Here is a 13550-nt window from a genome sequence, read left to right as displayed (position 1 = left end):
AGCCATGCCCATTCTCCACTTCATCTGGCATTGAAAGTAGCACCTCCACCACCACCAGAAATCTCCAGTCCTCAGTTTGGGACTTCTTTACTATTTGCAAAAAGGCAGAAAACTAGTCATTTGTTCGATTTGTAAACAAGTAGTTAGTCGGGGTAAGCTAGGTACCAACTATGGTACCAGAGGTCATCTCAAAAAACACCAAATTATCCAGTGGGAGGCGCACCTAAGTAACATCTGGAAAGCCAAAAGTACAAATCCAAATGTAGACATTGATATTGCATCTGATGACGAAGAGGAGCTGATTGTGTAGGGGGAGGTGAACAACCGAGAGACATTTTTTCTGGTACACACAGTACCCCTGGCAGCAGCACTGCAGTGGTAGCGCCCAAACCCTCCTCTACCCCAGCAACATCAAGGTGGCACAGTAGTCTGATAGAGACACCAATGCGAAAAAGTACATCAATGAGCCTAACTGGGTTGAAGAGTTCTGAATCCTACTCATCACGTATGAAAACTGTCCAGACCGCCATTAAAAGCATGTTTTGGTTGGAGGCGCCATTTGAACGCAACCACCCAACGGCACGTCTTTATAATTCAATGCTGGCTAAAATGTTAGCGCTGGACCTTCTTCCTTTTTCTTTTGTGGAAGGGGTGGGTTTTCTAGAATTTGTGGCAACAGTCTGCCCTAAATGGAAGGTTCCTAGCCAGTCCTATTTTTCCAGAGTTGCGGTTCCAGCACTACATCAAGATGTGCTGGAGGTGATTGGGGCAGCTTTGCAAAAGAGTGCTGTTCACACTATCCACCTGACAAAAGACATGTGGACCAGTTGCCAAGCCGTTGATTACATGTGCATCACTGCACACTGGGTCTCTTTTGCGGGTGTTAGAGACAAGATATCTGCAGGTGTTGACAGTGCCACAATTTTTCAAGATAGTCGGAAACATGCAACAGTAGCCATGTTTGCCATGGAGAAATCTCATACTGCAGTAAACATTTTGGAGGAGTTTAGCAGTAAGGTCTTTAAATGGCTGCATCCAAGAAAGCACATGATTGGTTATGTTTCCACGGATAATGGCAGTAATATAGTTAGGGCCATGAGTGATGGTGGCTATTTCAGAGTGCCGTGTTTGGCGCACAGTATTAATATTGTTGTTCAAGATTTCTTGAAAAAAGAAAACAAAGTCAGCAAGTTACTGACCACCTGCCGAAGAATCTGCACACATTTCAGCCATTCTTTTAAGGCCCGGAAGCAGCTGAGGATCATTCAACGTGTCTGTAGAGTGCCAGTCAGAGGACTCATCCAGGAGGTGGCAACACGTTGGAACTCAACCTTCTACATGCTTGAGCGTCTGTTTGAGCAGTGCTTGGTAATCAATGAGTATGTCTTTAACGCCCAAGGTTCTTCTTTGAAAGACATGAGGCTAGAGGTGGAGGAATGGGACCTAGTTAAAAGCCTGACGGACATGCTTTGTCCTTTTGAGGTCTTCACGCGTGAAGTTAGCAGGGAGGACTGTACTTTGGGCAAAGCTATCCCATTGATGCGCATGCTAGAGCACCAACTGAAGGCGATGTCTTCAACGTTCAAAGATGATACTGACAAGCAAGACGCATATCAGTTGGTGGAGAGCTTATTAACCCGCCTACTTGACAATGCAAGGCTTCAAGGAATACATTGCGAACAACATTACATTTGTAAGTAAGAAAATTTTTATTTGCACAATTAATTAAAATCATTGCAATTTACACAGTCATGGTTAAAAGCTTAGGAAAAGACACTAATCGATTCTGATAAGAAAATAATAGACACATAGAATGAAAAGAATCAGTTTTCAGGAATTAGAGTTCGTTCTTGATCATCTAGTGGTAACAGAAGGTTAATTTGAGATATGAATTTTACAAAGCGCGTTGCCATCTGAGGTGAGTCGCTCATCATGCAAGCTTCCAATGCTTCTTGGCATGTCCTGATGTTAAGAAATGTCCAAATCGGGCAAAGCCAAAAAGGTATTTGGGCTAGTAAGGATCTGCAAATACATAAAATCTGAATCAGGTTTTCCTCCTCCTGGTTGCAGAAGCGGCATTTGGTGGAGGCGGCTTTCTTATATCCTTGGCCGAACTTGTATGCCATCAATGGAATTAGGCCAAAACGAAGTCTCATTAATTGATGTTTTACACGATGAAAGGTAGAGCGGCAGTGTTTTTGGGGCATAAAGTTTAGAGGCCCAGCTGCCAAGCTGAAAGAGCTTTAATATTAATTGTGCATCGTGGTCGTAGGAAAACATTTTTGCTTGTTTGATTAAGAGTTTGGATTTCGCCTCTATGGGTAGCGAGATTAACCATATCTTGTTAGCCTTTAAAGTTTCCATGCAAAAGGTCAAATATTTGCTCCATGATGTGGCAGGATTACTTAACAATGACCATATACAGCTTTTTAAAGTGTTGGAGCGTGCTAGTTTAGTTTTAAGGCTGTAAACGATGAATCTTGCACTCATAATCCAATGCTGGGAAGATAAAGAAAATTCCTTTCGGATTTGGGCGTGAGAGGTTGAGTTTGGCAGTTGGAATACTCTGCGAAGTATGATGAATAGGCTCTATCTAACCAGTTGGTCATTTTATCTTTATAGGTTATAGCGCCAAAGGATATTGTTGGGAGAAGTTTGGCACCTATCAGTTTTATTAGTGGGACAAAGTCCGGGCAGTGGAGGGCTCTCTTTGTTCTTATAAAAGCCTCCTCCAGGCTTCGAGCAACACCCTGCATTGCAGTTATATGCACGGTCGGTCTCGCTTTATGATCTATCCAAACACCCAGATATTTATATGCGGTGACTGATTCCAATGGCTTCCCCTCAATAAACCAAGTGCTCTTTTTTGTTTTCGAAGAGGATATTACCATTACTTTGGTCTTGGTGGCGTTGATCTCTAGTATTTTGGTGTTACAATACGAGGCAAGGGAGTCAAAGAGTCTTTGAAGACCCACATGGGTTTGGTCAAGAAGAATGATGTCGTCAGCATATTGCAGGGTTTGGATCTTTATAAGGCCAATTCTTGGTGGAAAGGCTCGACATTGGGACATCCATTCGGGGAGGTCTGCAAGGTACAAATTGAATAGTAAAGGTGCAAGGATGCATCCTTGCTTTAGGCCTCTGTTGGTATAGATTTTATTAGTGGATGACCATTTCGAGGTGACTCTTATTTTGACCCAGGTATCTGTATGTAAAGCTATTAGAGCATTCAGTAATGTCTGGGGGATGCCCCATTTCGCCAATTTTTCCCAGAGTTTAGCTCGAATCACGCTGTCGAAAGCTTTCTGAAAATCAATGAAGTCCAGATATAATTATTTGCCTTTTGTGGCTAGGGTGGTTTCCATCATATGGGCTATGCAAATCAGATTATCTTCAGTATGGCAGCCCCTTTGGAAGCCAGTTTGTGTGAAGGGAATTAGAGTACAATGTTCCACCCAAGTTGTTAGTTCGGATAAAAGGACACTTGCGTATGCCTTCCCGTCCACATCAAGGAGGGCTATCATTCAGTAGTTGTCGGGACTAGAATGCAAGCCTTTTTTGTGGATGGGAACGAGTAATGATCCTCGCCAGGAAACTGGGATAGGACCTCCCAGTATTGCTGCATCAAAAAGAGGTGCAAGCATCAATGCCCATTTCTGGGCGGAAGATTTATATACTTGGGTGGGAATACCATTGGGTCCTGGCACCACCTGAACGCATTTTCTTTATGATTAGCGCTACTTTATTTGGGGTTATCTTGTCAGTTAGAGTTGTATCGTCCTGGGAATTCGGTTGCTTGAAGGTGGGAGGGCTATTGTAGTTGATAGCGTACGGTGCTGTATAGAGTGTTTTGACGTAAATCTCCCAATCAGCAGGTGAGATGTTAGTCGCAGTAGGAGGTTTGGTTGTTTTAGCAGCCTTGTTTACCCAATTCCAGAATTTTCTTTGATCCTTGGATTTTATGATCTCGTGGGCCGCTGCCCAGTGATGTTCTTCCTCAAGTTTTCTTAGAGTAAACCTGGCCTTCCTGTATTCTTTTCTAATAGATGATATTTGGCTACGCAGAGATTTATATTCAATTTCGTTGTTGGCAGTAATTCGCTGCAGTTTATTTAATTTGTTTTTTGTAATAATTGTGAGTTGTTTTTGCTCTAGGACCGTGATTGAAACCGGACGATCTTTAACTGTACTTTTTGTTAGCTTTGGGGCAAATTTTTCCCTGAATTTGGTCACCATACTTTCCCATAAAAATGCAGTCAAGTGACTTGCGTCATTCAGGGCCCATTTGGTCAGCATATCGTCCACTTCTGCTTCTATTACTTCTCGATTATCCTCAGACCATCTCAATTTTCTTACGTTCTGTAAATTCGTTTTGTTGCCAATCAGGGGAATATTCGGGCGGTTAAACTGCCAAAGGTCTATTTTACACGTTAATATTGCGTGGTCGCTGTCTGGAGACGGAGTTACCAAAAACTGCCGTACCAGCTGGAGGTGAATTACTGATATCCATATGTAGTCCAAGGTGGCCATTCGTGAGGGGGATATGTGAGTGTATGCAGCCGGTTGATCCGAAGCAATTCTTCCGTTTAGAATGTGCAAGCCTAGTTGGTTTAATTGTGTTGCCAATTTTATCCCTTTGGCTTCCTTCCGTTGGAACTGGGATTTTATCTCCGGGATTGCCCACATATCATTAATTGAAGATGGTTGAGAAAGTGGGGTGCAATCAGCCTCCATTAGGTTAGTGTTGAAGTCGCCCATTACCAGCCATATGTCATTTGGAAAGTGAACTTCAAGGTTGGCTATATCTGGTAGCATTTTTCTCAATGTGGCCTCTCGTCTTATTTTGGAGGGATGCAAATAAATACAGCCGAGGATGATTTTTTGTTTTAGTTTTTCCTTATCTTGGCACTGGGTCACGATGCTGATAAAGATGTAATCGCCTTCACCTTTATAGAGTGGTGATAGGTTTACGACCAGAGTGTTCTTCACGGCGATCAGCACTCCTCCAGAGGCATGACCACCTACAGCAGATGGAATAGCGTGTGATTCGATAACAGTGAAGTCTTCCCAGATGGTATTCTCCAGGGCCCAAGTTTCTTGGAGAGCAAATATGTCCTGGGTCTGCTGGAGGCCCGTGGTTAGTCGTTCAATTTTCTACTTTGTTAAACCCCGGATGTTCCAAGAGCATATATTAAGATAGTGGGCTACTTCATAGTTGATTTTTTCTTCATACGATGTTTTCGGTATATTACCCTAAGGCCTGAGAGAGCCAGGACCAATCTTGGGGTTTATGAGGCTTAAGTACGCATTTGCGCGATCCCCCTAGTTTTGTGGATTCTCTATCCAGGGTGCGGTTTTTATTCCTTGTCGGGGGCGCTTAATGTTGGAGATAACTGCTGGATATTCTTATCCTGTTTGTGTTCTAGTTTGATACTTCCGACCGTAGAGGCATTGCATATATTTTTTAGAAAGTCCGGGTATTTAGCGTTAGTATAGATGCTCGCCTGAACGCCCCAATCAGTCAGTTGGTTTTTGTTATCCATTAGGATTACCGCCTGATCAGGATTATAGAAAGTTACAACTGTTGATTCGTTGATCTGGCCCTGTTCAGGGTCTATGAAGGCCACACTTTCTATGTCCATAGATTTTATGCTTTCTAGGCCCGGGAGCTGCAAGCATAGCTTTAAAATATTGCCTCTATTTAAAATATCCCATTTACCTTGGGATACGTATTCCGGGTAGAGTGATACTTCATTGTATCGTTGAGACGGAGAAAGGAACTTTCGCTGGTTAGGCTTTGATTTTTGCGCAGTTTCATATTTTGGGTGTGACTCTATAGGGTCCATAAGTGAAGTTTCATTGGATAGATACTCTAGGTTGTCTTGCTTAGTTGCTTTGAAAAATGTGGGGGGGACGCCTGTAGGCAGGTCACTTCCTCTCGCTAGTTCATGGGGGGATTGCATTGTGTTATCAGGTCTTTCCGCCTCAGTGGGGGCCTCGGTATTTATCTGTTCCTCTTTTATTTTTGGCAGTGGAATTTCGTCAATATGATTTATAATTTTTTTTTTTTGGCTTGACTCCTGGTTAATAGGTTTTTTTGGGCCTAGAAAGAACGGGGAGCTTTTTTTGAGCAGTTTGATAGAATTTTCGTTTTGCTTAGGAAAGTTACTATAAGATTTTTTGTTTTAGCAGCTGGTTGTAGTTTCTTTTTTATCCCTTAGGTTTAGTGAATTCAGCTCTCGGTCAGACTGGGTATCGTGGTCATCATTGGTCTTCGTTAAAATCACATTCGGTTTTTCCATTTTTTCTTCAGCGTGATGGGTTGATTTTATTGGCTGCACGATTGAGTTGGTAATTAGGTCACTCTTATTTGATCCCAGCCACTGTATTAGTGCATTGCCATTTTTTTTTGCTTTGTTTAATTTCTTTAACTTCTTCTTGTTCTTTCTAGACAAGTGATTCCCATCCATCGAGGTTTGAGTAGTGGAATTTAAAGGCCTAACGAGGCTCGGTGGGGTGGGTGGCGCATCTTCAGTGTTGAGTGGCATAAGTTTTTCTAGGCCATTCGGTGGTTGTGAGTTTGGAGTAGATTCATTGCCAGAATAAACGACCTTTCTTTTAGTGTCTAAAGCGCTTTCTTGGACTGCAGGTAGGAGCTTTTCGTGTTGAATGATTGTTTTAACATTGTGTAATTGTTGTTCCATTTTCATGTCACTCTTGTTGCAGCTGGGATGCACTGGGCTATTTAGGCCTGATTTTACTATACTAGGTTTGTCATGAGTTTAAAGACTTGGGGAGCTACACGTTTTCAGAGACCTAGTCTGGGTCTCATTCCTCAGATCTTCAATTAGAGTGGACATTATTGCCGACAATGATTCTAATTTTTTTATTAGGAGCTCCCAATTACAGCCGTTTTGCATTTGGTGTAAGTTTAAGTTTGTGTTTTCGTTTGGTTCTTGGCTTGAATTCAAATTTGGGCTTTGATTTTGAGCCACGTTTTTTTAGACTTTTCGTATCCATGAGTTTAATTGATCCAGTTTTAAGTCTATTCCCGTTATTGAGTTTGCGACTAATTGTAGAATGTTTATCTTGGCGTCCAATTTATCAGCATGCATATGTGCAGCGTTAGCCATTGAATTCAAAGCTTGATTGGTAGCTGAGAGAAGTGCCTCGACTTTGTGCATTGCTGTAGTATCGTGCGAGTCCCCATGCCTGAGGCCTATTGAGGAGTGATTTTTTTCAGAGAAGAAAAGGTGGGCAGAAGGTACATTAATGTTTGAATTACTTAATGTTTTATTTTTTTTATTTTTTTTATTTGCGTCTTGGTAGGAGCTACAGACTTTGGTTCCGACGCTGCAGCTGTTGGTGGTTACTGAGGAGGCGTTAAGAGAACTTGCTTTGGTCTCATATTTAATTGAAACATTATTTTTAGAATGACGGGAGTAGTTTTCCACAGAGGGAAACGGAGTAGATGTTAGCGAGGGCAGATCAATGCTGTGGTTTTGAGAGCGATCGTCCAGTGGGCCATTGAGAGGGTTTTGCTCGACTTCATTGAGTAGCGGCCTTTGTAATGGCGAAAGCTTTGCAGATTGCGTTGGGGAGTGAATCGACGAAATCCAGATTATGGAGTCAGATGATTTGTGTGCTGGGATTTTGTCTTTTTCCCTTTGAGAGATCATATATTGTTGCTCTAGATCTGGTTCATTGGCAACTCTATGGATATTCGGCGAAGCCAGGGGGACTGACATAACCCGAGGAAGCATAGTTTTTGACGATTGCTTTGGGCTCAGTTTTGAAGATTGATTGACTAAGGAATATAAAGGTAACTTTGGGCTGGGAAAAGCAGTTGCTGTAGCCTTGCCACAAACGATTATTTCAGGATAGAGAGAGACCAAGTCTGGAGAGGCTGAAAATTTTACTAATTGGTTGAAGGAGCTTGTATTTTTGCCACAAGGAAGATGAAGGGTGCTTTTATTTAGCTGATCAATACAAAAGAAATGGTCTCTGATGTCGCCGATGCCGTTGTTTTTCCCTTTAGTTAGATGTGAGAGGTGTGAGGGCTGTAAGATGGCGGTTGTTGGCAATTTTTCTCCCTTTGGCACTTCAATCTGCTCTCCGGAGTGTGCTCTGGTTACTCCAACTGCTCCTTCAAGTCGCGGGGGTGGGGAAGAGGCAGGTTACCGCGACCAGCCTCTTGCTGGTATAGCAGTTTTGATTTCTGTCGTTTAGCGGTCTTGTGAGGACGGTGAGAGGATTGTAATTGGGTGCTACTCCTTGTGGGCATCGTGATGAGAGCTGATGTTTTCCTTTACTCTCTTGCTTATGTTGTTTTGTATTGTTTTATGTTTTTTATTTTCCTCCCCTGATTTTATAGAAATTTACTATCCTCTATCCCCAGCCGCCTTGTAGGGATTCTATGCCGCTTTGATGGTTTTTGTTTTAATCAGTTTAAAGACAGTGCCTCACTTTGGTTTGGTTTTATTTGGGCTTGAGTTAGGCCAGGGTTTTGTAAGCTGTTACTGATGGAGCACGCTCTGTAGCAAGAGAATGAAAGTGCGCGACAGGGAACCTCCCTATCCTGTTGGCAAGTTGCACACCACCTTTCATTTTCAGCTTATAGAGATTGTTAGGGCTCTAAAACTAGTCTGATATCCTCATAGCGGCTGGGAGAAAGGGAGCCAAGAGGAAGGGTTTTGGAGGAGCTCACGGAGACGGGTAAATCGCAAGCGGAGCACACGGGGGGAGGGCACAGGCGATGTCAGACCTAGTCAGACCCGCCAAGGACCACCGCCCCGGGTCTTACTTCGCGGCCGCCTCTATCGGCAGCCGCGCTTGCGTTTTTCGTTGTGATTCAGCCCCCTAATGATCTCACCTTGTAAGCGGCGCTGGCGACGCTGCAGCAGGTTCAGATTCGGATGCCGATAGAGCCTCTAAGAAAAGCCTCGCACAGTTAATGTAGTGTCTCACACCGGACAGGACCCCCGACACTCCTTGGAGCTGTTGCCACCGCCACCACCGCCGCTGCAACACAGTCCCGCTCTGACCATTAACCGTTAACCAGAAAAGCAGTAGAGTACTGGTGGGGCCTGTTCTCTGTCAATACTTCAGCTCTCCTTCCGCTCCTCCAGCTCCTTCAGTGCCCCTGGAGCCCAGCTAGAGCAGACGCTGATCATGCACGCCGGTCTCGGAGCACCGTGCACAAAGCTCTGGTGGTGTTCAGGAGCCGGCAGGCAGGTGAGGTCGCGGGAGCCTTGGAAGCTGTGGGGCCACGGGGGCCGGTGGATGAGCTCAGCAGCTTCTCGAGTTGCTGGCTTAGCAGGGCAAAGCGTGGTACTGAGGAATGCGATGAGACGCCGATGAAACAGCGAGGAGCGGAGCGGCTTCCTCCACAGCCGGGCTCGCGATCGCACCGTGTCTGGCAAATCCTAGACTGGAATCCTGAATCAGAATCAGAAGGCCTGGACCTTACATTTGCGCCACTATTCTGGATCCACGGTACAAAAAGGCACTGGCCAGCAATACATTCATTCCTTTTAATGAAGCAGATGTTTCAAAGTACAAACATTGGCTAGCTCTGTCAGCCACTCGGTTCCAAAAAGAGCAGCAGGAAATTGAAGGAACCGGCAGAAGTACTACTGAATCAGCAGGCCATCCGGCGTCAAGGTCCACTTCCACTTCTGTGGCCGAAGGCAGTCACTCCCTCAGAGCCGTTACCGACACCAGCAACCGTATCCTCATCATCCTCACCTGCACCAGGCCCAGCCATAATATTGTTGGAAGCGGATTGGATAACTCATCAAGGGATGGCTCATTCCACTGTTGATGCAAAGGCCACAGATGGTACGCAAAGTGGATCACCCATGGATGACATTGAGTGGATGGTGCAGGCCTATCTGGATGACCCGTATAGGTCTTCATTGATCACAACCCATTGCTGTATTGGTATGGGGAAAGGGGTTAATGGCCACTGATCACCAAGCTGTCTCTAAATTGTTTGTCCTGCCCACTCGCAAGAGTGTCTTCTGAACGTGTTTTCAGTGCTGCTGGTGCCATTGTAACTTCAAAAAGGACCCGCCTCTCGCCCAAAAATGTGGAGAGGTTAACAACAATCAAGATGAATAAGCACTTCATACCACCAGATTACAAAATACGTGAATCCACGCAGGAAGAAGAGGACACCAACTTAGGTGACGGAAGTTCTTCTCTGTTAGCTGACCTACTCCCGTCTCAATTCACAGAGTTTGAGGACGAGCTCTACTTCCCTGACACCTAGGCCTGAAACTGACTTCATTTTTTTTCGTCCTTATTCACTTTTATTCCTGTGTGTCTTTCTTTGTTTTGTAACTTTTACCACAACAAAACTCTAATCACAACAAATCCATCAGCAGCACTGTCTTTGTCTTATTTCTGTTGGTTTCTGCCGACTATGCCCATACACTGCAGGAGCGATGAATGACCCGATCCACTACCCTTGCCCATAAGCGACCCACTGAAGTGAACCAATGAGTCAGCAGAGGAGCATTGGACAGGGGGCGGGAAGAGGGAATAGAAAAATACGGGACCCCGGGAATTCTTCTATGGACTTCTGCAATAACCAGAGTGTTCTTGTCTCCATGTGACAGCACCTACAAAACAGGTAAGGATTTACAGTCCAACACTTATGTCACTACAAAACATAGTACTTCTCACTGTGACCATGCCGAGTAATACCCAGAAACCTCCTTACCCGCAGTAGCTGTGTCAGGAGTCTTGTGGAGGTGTCCAAAACTGAAGAAGTAACGATTACAGAGCATAAAAGTGCAGGGGCTGAGTAAACTAGAGAGACTCTCTGTAACACGAAGAGCAGTCTATAAAGGAGGAAAAAGTCGTTATGACGACTGAAAAAACCTCCTGGGGATTCTTAAAATATCCACACAAAGAACGGGGAAATAATCGGGCAGGGACGCTGTACACCGCCGGCTTCCAACGCTGCTTCTACTCGATCCGGAAGCGCCCGAACTTTTCTCCACCCAACACAACGATGTCGAAAGGGTAAGAAAGACGCGGAAATGCGCCTATCGTGAATCCCACAGTTCTTAGTACTTAATTACCGTAATCCGGCCGGACTACTATCACTAGCTCAAGAGAGCGCTGGAGCCCCAGCAACTCCCATAACCCCTCCGGGCTAAAAGTCTCAAAAGACAAGGGACAATAACAAGGATGGGGACCAAACAAATACAGGAACAAAATAGCGGGGAAGGAACGGGGACAGGATGGGAAAGGGCAAGGAAGTTCAAAGAGTCAGGAAAGGTGCTCAAAATGTGCTCACGAGCCCGTGAACAACAGCTGCAGAACACCGAATCAAAAACTGTCCCGAGCCCAAGACCAGAAACCACACGGATTAGATATCAAGCAAGGTGGGAAGGGAGAAGGCAGCTTTTAACTCCCCCCAGCAGGTCACATGAGCATACGGACATGGTCACAAAAAGAGGACTACACCTGAATCCTAACAATTTCCTTATTGAAGGTGCCGCTGTCTGCATTCCTGAAGTTCACAAGTTCACAACTCAGTCATGCTCCTCTATCCTCCTCCTCCAGACTCCCCTATCCATTTCCCTCAAGGCAGATGGCTGGATTACGCAGAATCAAGAAATTGTCGCTTCATAGACGAGTCCCCTCAAAAGAAGTGGGACTGGAATTACTGACTCTATGCTGATTGCTGACAGTTACTTCTGAAATTGACACGAGAGGCTGCCCTGTGGGCCTTCACTTTAAGAACAAGATGCGGACAAAAAGTGGAACAGGTAATGAATAATGAGATGGCATGCACTGGACAACACTGGCTGTCTGGCTCTGATGAAAGCAATTGCTTTTTGTTTGTTGTGCATGAAATGAATCATATGTCTTCTGTTATTATTTAATCTTTTACACACTAAATGTAACTCAAGTCTACTTTGTTTTACCTTGTTTAATTCAAATTGTACTTCTACTGCATGGGCCACTACGTTGCATTTTTTAATATGGAAAATGTCCTTGGACTCAATGTATGTGTAGACTGTGACTGCATTAACAACATTGAGTTTGCCAATATACCATGATGATGATGAGTCTTGATGATCAAAGTTACATAATATCTTTTTTTTTACAGTCACTCACTGGGATGGATGGATCATCATCGTCGGTTTACGGAAGAAATATTGCCATTTCGTGAGTGGCAAACAGGTAAACAAGTCAACAACAACTACAGCAGAACTACATGTCTGTCTAGTCGTGGTATGGAGTGGTCGAGCCAGTGTAGTGTTGTTATGCCAGAGTCCAGACAGCAGTTCATGTAAAATTGTGGCTATGTGGCTTGCTGCATACAATTAGATATGCTTTGTCTGTCTGTGTCAAAGATGTATGCTATATCAGGTTGCTTCAGTCCGTGGTGCCTGCCTTGACCGTCTAGATAGCCCTGGCCTGCTGTGTGCTAATTACTATCCTTGAAAAGGAGACTCAGAGTACGCACTTTAGAAATGATGCTTGTATTTGATACTGTCTCCTCTGAAACTGAAAGTGTTATTTTTGCACTACACACTGTACCTTATATTTTTTCTCCGTGGTGTTTTAATATCACTTTCTGTTTTTCCATCAACAATTACAGGCTGACTTTTACCCTGTGCAATGGAAAAAACATTAACTCTGGCTTACCATTAGCGATCCGCAATTCCGCATCCGCCAGGCAGGCAGTGGACAGTGTGTCTGGTCACCAAGATTGATCAACGGAGCGTCAGATGGAATGGAGAAGTACCTCGAATAAGAGGAATGGCTGGATGCTTGCAACTTCCCAAATTGAACAGGACAACTACAACATACAGTTACAGTATCCTCTTCACTTCTCCTTATCTTTTAAATAATGTTATTGTTGTGAACTTCTATGAGTGTGACTCTGTGCGTTTGTTTGCTCTCTGCTTCAAATCCATCCCTCCAGCTATTTGATAAGTTTCTTTGCTATTTTTAAAACTAATTTAATGAACTAATGAGTGTTTATTCTCTCTGAGGGCAGATAGGCAAGTGAAATTGTGTAATTACTGCAGCCCTGTACTGTCAAATTGTTTCTTCATAGTTAGTAAGTTGTAGTAAGTACTACTGTTCAGTAACCTAACCATCCATTTAGCAAACAACTTCATGCATGCAGTAGTGCACTTCCTTTATGTCCCTTAAAAGATTTATAGATATCTTCGTATCCAAAGATTTGTTTTTCTTCATTTGTTGTTTGTACATGCTGTGTTTTATTTTCCTCTCTCCACAAAACTTTCCCAAAAACCCCCATTCCCATCCAATTTTCAAACCCTAACGCTGTTCCCCTGGGCTGTGTGGTTTTCATTGAGGTGTGACTAAATGACAACAATAATTCCACACACTTGCTGGGGAGGATAAGGTCAAAGCAACAGAAAATCAATTTCAAGGCTGGTGAAGGAATCTGAGGATATATTCTTATTCTGCTTAAAACACACCCATGAGTATTTGCAAATCAAATCAGAATTTCATGTGCGCCATCAAGTGGATTGATCAACAACAACATCCTCCTC

Source organism: Lissotriton helveticus, chromosome 7, assembly GCF_964261635.1.
Source record: "Lissotriton helveticus chromosome 7, aLisHel1.1, whole genome shotgun sequence".
Lineage (NCBI taxonomy): Eukaryota > Metazoa > Chordata > Amphibia > Caudata > Salamandridae > Lissotriton > Lissotriton helveticus.
Note: the sequence above shows the minus strand (reverse complement) of the source record.